Source organism: Oncorhynchus mykiss, chromosome 16 (genome assembly GCF_057628025.1).
Source record: "Oncorhynchus mykiss isolate SJ-2025 chromosome 16, ASM5762802v1, whole genome shotgun sequence".
In the NCBI taxonomy this organism is placed as follows: Eukaryota; Metazoa; Chordata; class Actinopteri; order Salmoniformes; family Salmonidae; genus Oncorhynchus; species Oncorhynchus mykiss.
In genome coordinates, this window is record NC_143037.1 from 740,001 (window position 1) to 750,000 (window position 10,000).

The 10,000-nt window shown below is 48.2% G+C and overlaps 1 protein-coding gene across 5 annotated transcripts in view; it reads left to right on the forward strand.

Moving 5' to 3' along the window:
• The window catches only part of sipa1l2a (signal-induced proliferation-associated 1like 2, genome duplicate a), a 303,115-nt gene that overhangs the window by 209,448 nt on the left and 83,667 nt on the right, over window positions 1-10,000 (forward strand). The gene's annotated exons all lie outside the window — the stretch shown is intronic.

A 10,000-nucleotide genomic window follows, 5' to 3' on the forward strand; every position in this document is an offset into this window, starting at 1 on the left:
ACCCCCCCCCCCTGTACCTTACAGGGATAATGACAACTTCCTCTCCCTAATTCTGTAATGCAGACCCCCCTGTGCCGTACAGGGATAATGACAACTTCCTCTCCCTAATTCTGTAATGCAGACCCCCCCTGTGCCGTACAGGGATAATGACAACTTCCTCTCCCTAATTCTGTAATGCCGACCCCCCCTGTGCCGTACAGGGATAATGACAACTTCCTCTCCCTAATTCTGTAATGCAGACCCCCCCTGTAACGTACAGGGATAATGACAACTTCCTCTCCCTAATTCTGTAATGCCGACCCCCCCCCCCCCCCCCCCCTGTAACGTACAGGGATAATGACAACTTCCTCTCCCTAATTCTGTAATGCCGACCCCCCCATGTAACGTACAGGGATAATGACAACTTCCTCTCCCTAATCACACGCACCATCAGGGATGGCAGGTAGTAATATCTATCAATCCATCCCCCCTCTCTCTTTCCCTCCCCTCTCTTCTCCAGGGAGAAAGGATGTGACAGACCGAGACACTGACAGGGCTGCTAATTATACATGAAACCAGGAGGGAACACTGTTCTCTTCTCTTGTTTTCCTCTGGCCATAATTCACAGTATTATGCAGAAACGGGTGGAGAGAGACAGAACCATTTGTGAGAGAGAGAGAGAGAGAGAGAGAGAGAGAGAGAGAGAGAGAGAGAGAGAGAGAGAGAGAGAGAGAGAGAGAGAGAGAGAGAGAGAGAGAGAGAGAGAGAGAGAGAGAGAGAGAGAGAGAGAGAGAGAGAGAGAGAGAGAGAGAGAGAGAGAGAGAGAGAGAGAGAGAGAGAGAGAGAGAGAGAGAGAGAGAGAGAGAGAGAGAGAGAGAGAGAGAGAGAGAGAGAGAGAGAGAGAGAGAGAGAGAGAGAGTTGGAGTTGGAGTTTTTATAAAACCTGAAATAAACATATACAAAACTAATGCATTAAATAACAAATCATTTACATTCAACTTATTACATCAACAAAAATAGTTTCCCATCCTCCCCAAAACATATCGCTCCTTCATAAGGACACTTCTCCTCAAACAACAGCCGAGAAGAACTCAAAATACACTTTTATTCTTGCTTTTACTAGTCCTTTAACACACATCTTTAAAACCACACCCAGGTGTTGGGTTGAAGACCACTTCCAGGTGTTGGGTTGGAGACCATATCCAGGTGTTGGGTTGGAGAGAACATCCAGGTGTTGGGTTGATGAGAACATCCAGGTGTTGGGTTGAAGACCACATCCAGGTGTTGGGTTGAAGAGAACATCCAGGTGTTGGGTTGGAGAGAACATCCAGGTGTTGGGTTGGAGACCACATCCAGGTGTTGGGTTGAAGACCACATCCAGGTGTTGGGTTGGAGACCACATCCAGGTGCTGGTTTGGAGACCACATCCAGGTGTTGGGTTGGAGAGAACATCCAGGTGTTGGGTTGAAGACCACATCCAGGTGTTGGGTTGAAGAGAACATCCAGGTGTTGGGTTGAAGACCACATCCAGGTGTTGGGTTGAAGAGAACATCCAGGTGTTGGGTTGAAGAGAACATCCAGGTGTTGGGTTGAAGACCATATCCAGGTGTTGGGTTGAAGAGAACATCCAGGTGTTGGGTTGAAGAGAACATCCAGGTGTTGGGTTGAAGACCACATCCAGGTGTTGGGTTGAAGACCATATCTAGGTGTTGGGTTGAAGAGAACATCCAGGTGTTGGGTTGAAGAGAACATCCAGGTGTTGGGTTGGAGACCACATCCAGGTGTTGGGTTGGAGACCACATCCAGGTGTTGGGTTGAAGAGAACATCCAGGTGTTGGGTTGGAGACAACATCCAGGTGTTGGGTTGGAGACCACATCCAGGTGTTGCGTTGAAGACCACATCCAGGTGCTGGGTTGGAGACCACATCCAGGTGTTGGGTTGGAGACCACATCCAGGTGTTGGGCTGAAGACCACATCCAGGTGTTGGGTTGGAGACCACATCCAGGTGTTGGGTTGGAGAACACATCCAGGTGTTGGGTTGGAGACCACATCCAGGTGTTGGATTGAAGACACCATCCAGGTGTTGGGTTGGAGACAACATCCAGGTGTTGGGTTGAAGACCACATCCAGGTTTTGGAGACCACATCCAGGTGTGGGTTGGAGACCACATGCAGGTGTTGGGTTGGAGACCACATCCAGGTGTTGGGTTGGAGACCACATCCAGGTGTTTGAGACCACATCCAGGTGTTGGGTTGGAGACCACATCCAGATGTTGGAGACCACATCCAGGTGTTGGGTTGGAGACCACAACCAGGTGTTGGGTTGGAGACCACATCCAGGTGATTGGTTGAAGAGCACATCCAGGTGTTGGGTTGGAGACCACATCCAGGTGTTGGGTTGGAGACCACATCCAGGTGTTGGGTTGGAGACCACATCCAGGTGTTGGGTTGAAGACCACATCCAGGTGTTGGAGACCACATCCAGGTGTGGGTTGGAGACCACATCCAGGTGTTGGGTTGGAGACCCAATCCAGGTTTTGGAGACCACATCCAGGTGTTGGGTTGGAGACCACATCCAGATTTTGGAGCCCACATCCAGGTGTTGTAGACCAAATCCAGGAGTTGGAGACCACATCCAGGTGTTGGGTTGGAGACCACATCCAGGAGTTGGAGACCACATCCAGGTGTTGGACATCCAGGTGTTGGGTTGGAGACCACATCCAGGTGTTGAGACCACATCCAGGTGTTGAGATGAAGACCACATCCAGGTGTTGGAGACCACATCCAGGTGTTGGAGACCACATCCAGGTGTTGGAGACCCCATCCAGGTTTTGGGTTGGAGACCACATCCAGGAGCTGGAGACCACATCCAGGTGTTGGAGACCACATCCAGGTGTTGGAGACCCCATCCAGGTTTTGGGTTGGAGACCACATCCAGGTGTTGGGTTGGAGACCACATCCAGGTGTTGGGTTGGAGACCACATCCAGGTGTTGGGTTGGAGACCACATCCATGTGATGGAGACCACATCCAGGTGTTGGGTTGGAGACCACATCCAGGTTTTGGAGACCACATCCACGTGTTGGGTTGGAGACCTCATCCAGGTGTTGGGTTGGAGACCTCATCCACGTGTTGGGTTGGAGACCTCATCCAGGTGTTGGAGACCTCATCCAGGTGTTGGAGACCACATCCAGGTGTTGGGTTGGAGACCTCATCCAGGTGTTGGGTTGGAGACCTCATCCAGGTGTTGGGTTGGAGACCTCATCCAGGTGTTGGGTTACAGTTAGTAATTCTAACAGTGTAATTAATGCATTTCATATATGCTATTACAGAAGTAGTCTTTTGGTTGTGTTTATGAAGGATAGCTTTAGAATCTGAATTTTTTTTAATTTAAAATAACACAATAGCAATAGTTACTTTTAAAACAGACAAATCACAACAAATTCTAGTTTTCAATCAATTTTATTCACCTTTGTTACAGCTATGAAACAGCAAGCATAGGTGTTGGAACATGTTCACAGCTTCTTTTTATAAAGATACTGAACAAATATATAAACGCAACATGTAAAGTTTTCTTCTCATGTTTCATGAGCTGAAATAAAAGATCCCAAAAATTTTACAAAAAACCTATTTCTATAAAATGTTGTGCACAAATGTGTTTACATCCCTGTTAGTGAGCATTTCTCATTTGCCAAGATAACCCATCCACCTGACAGGTGTGGCGTATCAAGAAGCTGAATAAACATTACACATTACACAGGTTCACCTTGTGCTGGGGACAATAAAAGGCCCTCTAAAATCTGCAGTTTTGTCACACAACACAATGCCACAGATGTCTCAAATTTTGAGGGAGCGTGTAATTGGCATGCTGACTGCAGGAATGTCCACCAGAGCTGTTGTCAGATAATTGAATGTTCAATTCTCTACCATAAACCGCCTCCAAAGTTGTTTTAGAGAAATTGGCAGTATGTCCAACCGGCTTCACAACCGCAGACCCAAGATGCACAAGATGAGCGGTCAAATTATGAAAACATCAGTAGCCTAAACATCAGTATAATTGTAAACATCATTATATTATGCGTGCCAAGTAGCCTTGATAAATAGTAGAAATCAGAACAAAAGCCATTATGGAATTAGAATGAATGTGTCAGTATGACAGCAGTCAAAGATATTCAATTCATTTCAGCTCCAGTTTACATTGTGTGGATGGATCAGGACAATGGCGTCAGTTGGATTTCATTTATCCCTTGTCCTAACAGTTGACACACATCTTTCATAACATTCACTTGCTTGACACGTGAATACCAGGTCGCATTTCTAAATGAGAACTTGTTCCTGGTTAAATGAAGGTGAAATAATTTATTTGACAAAAATGTGTTAATCAACGTGCACTTGTGTATTTATTCAAGGTACTCCTCGCTCTTTCGTTGGTATTCAACCCTGTGTTTTGTATAGTGTTTGTTTGGTCTTCGCCCCCGTGCCTTTCCACGGCACCCCATAATTTGGGTGTAATAAAAAACCCTATTACACATTCCTGCGCCTGTTTCCCGAATCATTCATACCGATGTGACAGTAATGCCGAGGTCCTTCACAGTTTTATTTGAGACGACTGTACAACCATCAAAATTCATTGTCAGATCCAACAGCAGACTTCTTTTTTTCTTGAGACCTAGAACAAGCATCTCTGTTTTGTCCGAGTTTAAAAGTAAAACATTTGCCGTCATCGACTTCCTTATGTCTGAAACACAGGCTTCCAGGGAGGGCAATTTTGGGGCTTCACCATGTTTCATCGAAATGTACAGTTGTGTGTCATCCGCATAGCAGTCAAAGTTAACATTATGTTTTCGAATGACATCCCCAAGAGGTAAAATATATAGTGAAAACAATAGAGATCCTAAAACGGAACCTTGAGGAACACCGAAATGTACAGTTGATTTGCGCAACAGCCTTTTCTAAAACATTTGAGAGGAATGAGAGATTCGATACAGGCCGATAGTTTTTTAAATATTTTCTGGGTCAAGGTTTGTTTTTTTCAAGAGAGGCTTTATTACTGCCACTTTTAGTGAGTTTGGTACACATCCGGTGGATAGAGAGCCATTTATTATGTTCAACATAGGAGGGCCAAGCACAGGAAGCAGCTCTTTCAATAGTTTAGTTGGAATAGGGTCCAGTATGCAGCTTGAAGGTTTAGAGGCAATGATTATTTTCATCAATCTGTCAAGAGGTATAATATTAAAAAACGTCAGTGTCTCACTTGATCCTAGGTCCTGGCAGTGTTGTGTAGACTCAGAAAAAGGGCCAATTATCTACAAATTCAATTCTTTGGGAGGGGCAGAAAACAGTTGTCAACCAGCAATTGAGTTGTGACACTCTGCTGTGGAGCTCATCCCTCCCCCTAACTGGGAGTGGGCCAGAGACAATTACTCGATGCCGACACATCTTTATAGCTGATTTACACTCTGAGGCTATGTTGCGCTTGGTGACCTCTGTTTGTTTCATCCTAATATTGTTGGTGCTGACGTGGATAAAAAATATCCCTATACTCTATCAATTTGTCAGAGCTAATGATGCGAGGCTTCGGCGTCTCAGACCCCGTAACGGGAGGAGTAGAGACCAGAGAAGACTCGGCCTCTGACTCCGACCCGCTGCTTAATGGGGAAAACCGGTTGAAAGTTTCTGTCGGCTGAATGAGCGACACCGGTTGAGCATTCCTACAGCATTTCCCTCCAGAAGCCATGAGAAAGTTGTCCAGCTGCGGGGACCATGCGAGGGGATTTATACTAACTTTACTATCTGTACTTACTGGTGGCACAGACGCTGTTTCATCCTTTCCTACACTGAAATGACCCTTGCCTAACGATTGCGTCTGAAGCTGGGCTTGCAGCACAGCTATCCTCGCCGTAAGGCGATCGTTCTCCTGTATATTATGAGTACAGCGACTGCAATTAGAAGGCATCATGTTAATGTTACTACTTAGCTTCGGCTGGTGGAGGTCCTGACGAACCACGTCCAGATAAAGCGTCCAGAGTGGTTGGCTGGCTGACTTACTGGCTGGCTGACTGGCTGGCTGGCTAACTGACTGACTGGCTGGCTGACTGACTGACTGGCTGGTTGGCTGGCTGGCTGGTTGACTGGCTGACTGGCTGACTGACTGACTGGTTGGCTGGCTGGCTGGCTGGCTGGCTGGCTGTCTGACTGGTTGGCTGGCTGGCTGGCTGACTGGCTGGCTGGCTGGCTGGCTGGCTGGCTGGCTGGCTGGCTGGCCGGCTGTTCAGACAGCTCTGTGCAGCCAGCAACAGTCAAGAGGACCATCCTCAGGGTAAATTAAGGTCTATAAAGAATGACAGCATAATACACTCTCTTGTTTAAGCCTGTTACACAATGACTGCCCTTGGAGAGAGTGAAAAGATGTAACTCTGTCTGTCTATCTGTCTGTCCGTTCGTCCGTCCTTCCATCCGTGTGATGGTTTTACATAAGAGCTGTCCTGAGCAGCCATACAGTGTGACAGTGATTATGATTCCCTCTGGCTCTTGACCCAGGCTGACTTCTAGGTTCACTGTGTACTGCACCACTGTACATTTCTCAAGATATTAGCATTAGTTAGTTAGTTAGTTAGTTAGTCCAGGTAAGAGATCATGTATACATATTTTAATTCCAGCATTTTAATCAATTTCTTAATTACCATCACTACTGTGTTGTCGTTTACACACTGTCGTGTTTCTTTTGTGTTAGTATGTCTGTATAAAAAAACAAGGTTACTTTTCGTTGGCAGAATAATTATTTTTCTTTAACTGTGCATTTCCGGCAGTTTTGACTTTTGCCATTAGAGGTCGATCAGCCAATTCCTTGGGATCTGTACTCCCAAAGCTGTTGACTGTTTTTGAGCTTGCCAGTTAGCTAGCAGTTCTCAGCTGTTAGCAGCCAATGGCTAGCAGTTTCTTTTATCGAATAAAAACGGATGATTGACATCATTTTTTTTTAGTCATTACAGAATGATGTAATGTAACAAGACATACATACAAGCACACACATCCCTGGGTCGCTCGTCTTTTCAGTTCGCTGCAGCTAGCGACTGGAACGAGCTGCAACAAACACATCCCTGGGTCGCTCCTCTTTTCAGTTCGCTGCAGCTAGCGACTGGAACGAGCTGCAACAAACACATCCCTGGGTCGCTCCTCTTTTCAGTTCGCTGCAGCTAGCGACTGGAACGAGCTGCAACAAACACATCCCTGGGTCGCTCCTCTTTTCAGTTCGCTGCAGCTAGCGACTGGAACGAGCTGCAACAAACACATCCCTGGGTCGCTCCTCTTTTCAGTTCGCTGCAGCTAGCGACTGGAACGAGCTGCAACAAACACATCCCTGGGTCGCTCCTCTTTTCAGTTCGCTGCAGCTAGCGACTGGAACGAGCTGCAACAAACACATCCCTGGGTCGCTCCTCTTTTCAGTTCGCTGCAGCTAGCGACTGTAACGAGCTGCAACAAACACATCCCTGGGTCGCTCCTCTTTTCAGTTCGCTGCAGCTAGCGACTGGAACGAGCTGCAACAAACACATCCCTGGGTCGCTCCTCTTTTCAGTTCGCTGCAGCTAGCGACTGGAACGAGCTGCAACAAACACATCCCTGGGTCGCTCCTCTTTTCAGTTCGCTGCAGCTAGCGACTGGAACGACCTGCAACAAACACATCCCTGGGTCCCTCGTCTTTTCAGTTCGCTGCAGCTAGCGACTGGAACGAGCTGCAACAAACACATCCCTGGGTCGCTCCTCTTTTCAGTTCGCTGCAGCTAGCGACTGGAACGAGCTGCAACAAACACATCCCTGGGTCGCTCCTCTTTTCAGTTCGCTGCAGCTAGCGACTGGAACGAGCTGCAACAAACACATCCCTGGGTCGCTCCGCTTTTCAGTTCGCTGCAGCTAGCGACTGGAACGAGCTGCAACAAACACATCCCTGGGTCGCTCCTCTTTTCAGTTCGCTGCAGCTAGCGACTGGAACGAGCTGCAACAAACACATCCCTGGGTCGCTCCTCTTTTCAGTTCGCTGCAGCTAGCGACTGGAACGAGCTGCAACAAACACATCCCTGGGTCGCTCCTCTTTTCAGTTCGCTGCAGCTAGCGACTGGAACGAGCTGCAACAAACACATCCCTGGGTCGCTCCGCTTTTCAGTTCGCTGCAGCTAGCGACTGGAACGAGCTGCAACAAACACATCCCTGGGTCGCTCCTCTTTTCAGTTCGCTGCAGCTAGCGACTGGAACGAGCTGCAACAAACACATCCCTGGGTCACTCCTCTTTTCAGTTCGCTGCAGCTAGCGACTGGAACGAGCTGCAACAAACACATCCCTGGGTCGCTCGCTTTTCAGTTCGCTGCAGCTAGCGACTGGAACGAGCTGCAACAAACACATCCCTGGGTCGCTCCTCTTTTCAGTTTGCTGCAGCTAGCGACTGGAACGAGCTGCAACAAACACATCCCTGGGTCGCTCCTCTTTTCAGTTTGCTGCAGCTAGCGACTGGAACGAGCTGCAACAAACACATCCCTGGGTCGCTCCTCTTTTCAGTTCGCTGCAGCTAGCGACTGGAACGAGCTGCAACAAACACATCCCTGGGTCGCTCCGCTTTTCAGTTCGCTGCAGCTAGCGACTGGAACGAGCTGCAATAAACACATCCCTGGGTCGCTCCTCTTTTCAGTTTGCTGCAGCTAGCGACTGGAACGAGCTGCAACAAACACATCCCTGGGTCGCTCCTCTTTTCAGTTTGCTGCAGCTAGCGACTGGAGCGAGCTGCAACAAACACATCCCTGGGTCGCTCCTCTTTTCAGTTCGCTGCAGCTAGCGACTGGAACGAGCTGCAACAAACACATCCCTGAGTCGCTCCTCTTTTCAGTTCGCTGCAGCTAGCGACTGGAACGAGCTGCAACAAACACATCCCTGGGTCGCTCCTCTTTTCAGTTCGCTGCAGCTAGCGACTGGAACGAGCTGCAACAAACACATCCCTGAGTCGCTCCTCTTTTCAGTTCGCTGCAGCTAGCGACTGGAACGAGCTGCAACAAACACATCGCTGGGTCGCTCCTCTTTTCAGTTCGCTGCAGCTAGCGACTGGAGCGAGCTGCAACAAACACATCCCTGGGTCGCTCCTCTTTTCAGTTCGCTGCAGCCAGCGACTGGAACGAGCTGCAACAAACACATCCCTGGGTCGCTCGTCTTTTCAGTTCGCTGCAGCTAGCGACTGGAACGAGCTGCAACTGGACAGTTTGATCTCAATCTCTTCATTCAAAGACTCAATCACTCTTACTGACAGTTGTGGCTGCTTCACGTGATGTGTTGTTGTATCTACCTTCTTGCCCTTTGTGCCCAATAATGTTTGTACCATGTTTTGTACTGCTGCCATGTTGTACTGCTGCCATGTTGTGTTGCTACCTTGTTGTGTTGCTGCCATGTTGTACTGCTGCCATGTTGTGTTGCTACCTTGCTGTGTTGCTACCTTGCTGTGTTGCTACCTTGCTGTGTTGCTAACATGTTGTGTTGCTACCTTGCTGTGTTGCTACCTTGCTGTGTTGCTACCTTGCTGTGTTGCTACCTTGCTGTGTTGCTACCTTGCTGTGTTGCTACCTTGCTGTGTTGCTACCTTGCTGTGTTGCTACCTTGCTTTGTTGCTACCTTGCTGTGTTGCTACCTTGTTGTGTTGCTACCTTGCTGTGTTGCTACCTTGCTGTGTTGCTACCTTGCTGTGTTGCTACCTTGCTGTGTTGCTACCTTGCTGTGTTGCTACCTTGTTGTGTTGCTACCTTGCTGTGTTGCTACCTTGCTGTGTTGCTACCTTGTTGTGTTGCTACCTTGCTGTGTTGCTACCTTGCTGTGTTGCTACCTTGCTGTGTTGCTACCTTGCTGTGTTGCTACCTTGTTGTGTTGCTACCTTGCTGTGTTGCTACCATGTTGTGTTGCTACCTTGCTGTGTTGCTACCTTGCTGTGTTGCTACCTTGCTGTGTTGCTACCTTGCTGTGTTGCTACCTTGCTGTGTTGCTACCTTGTT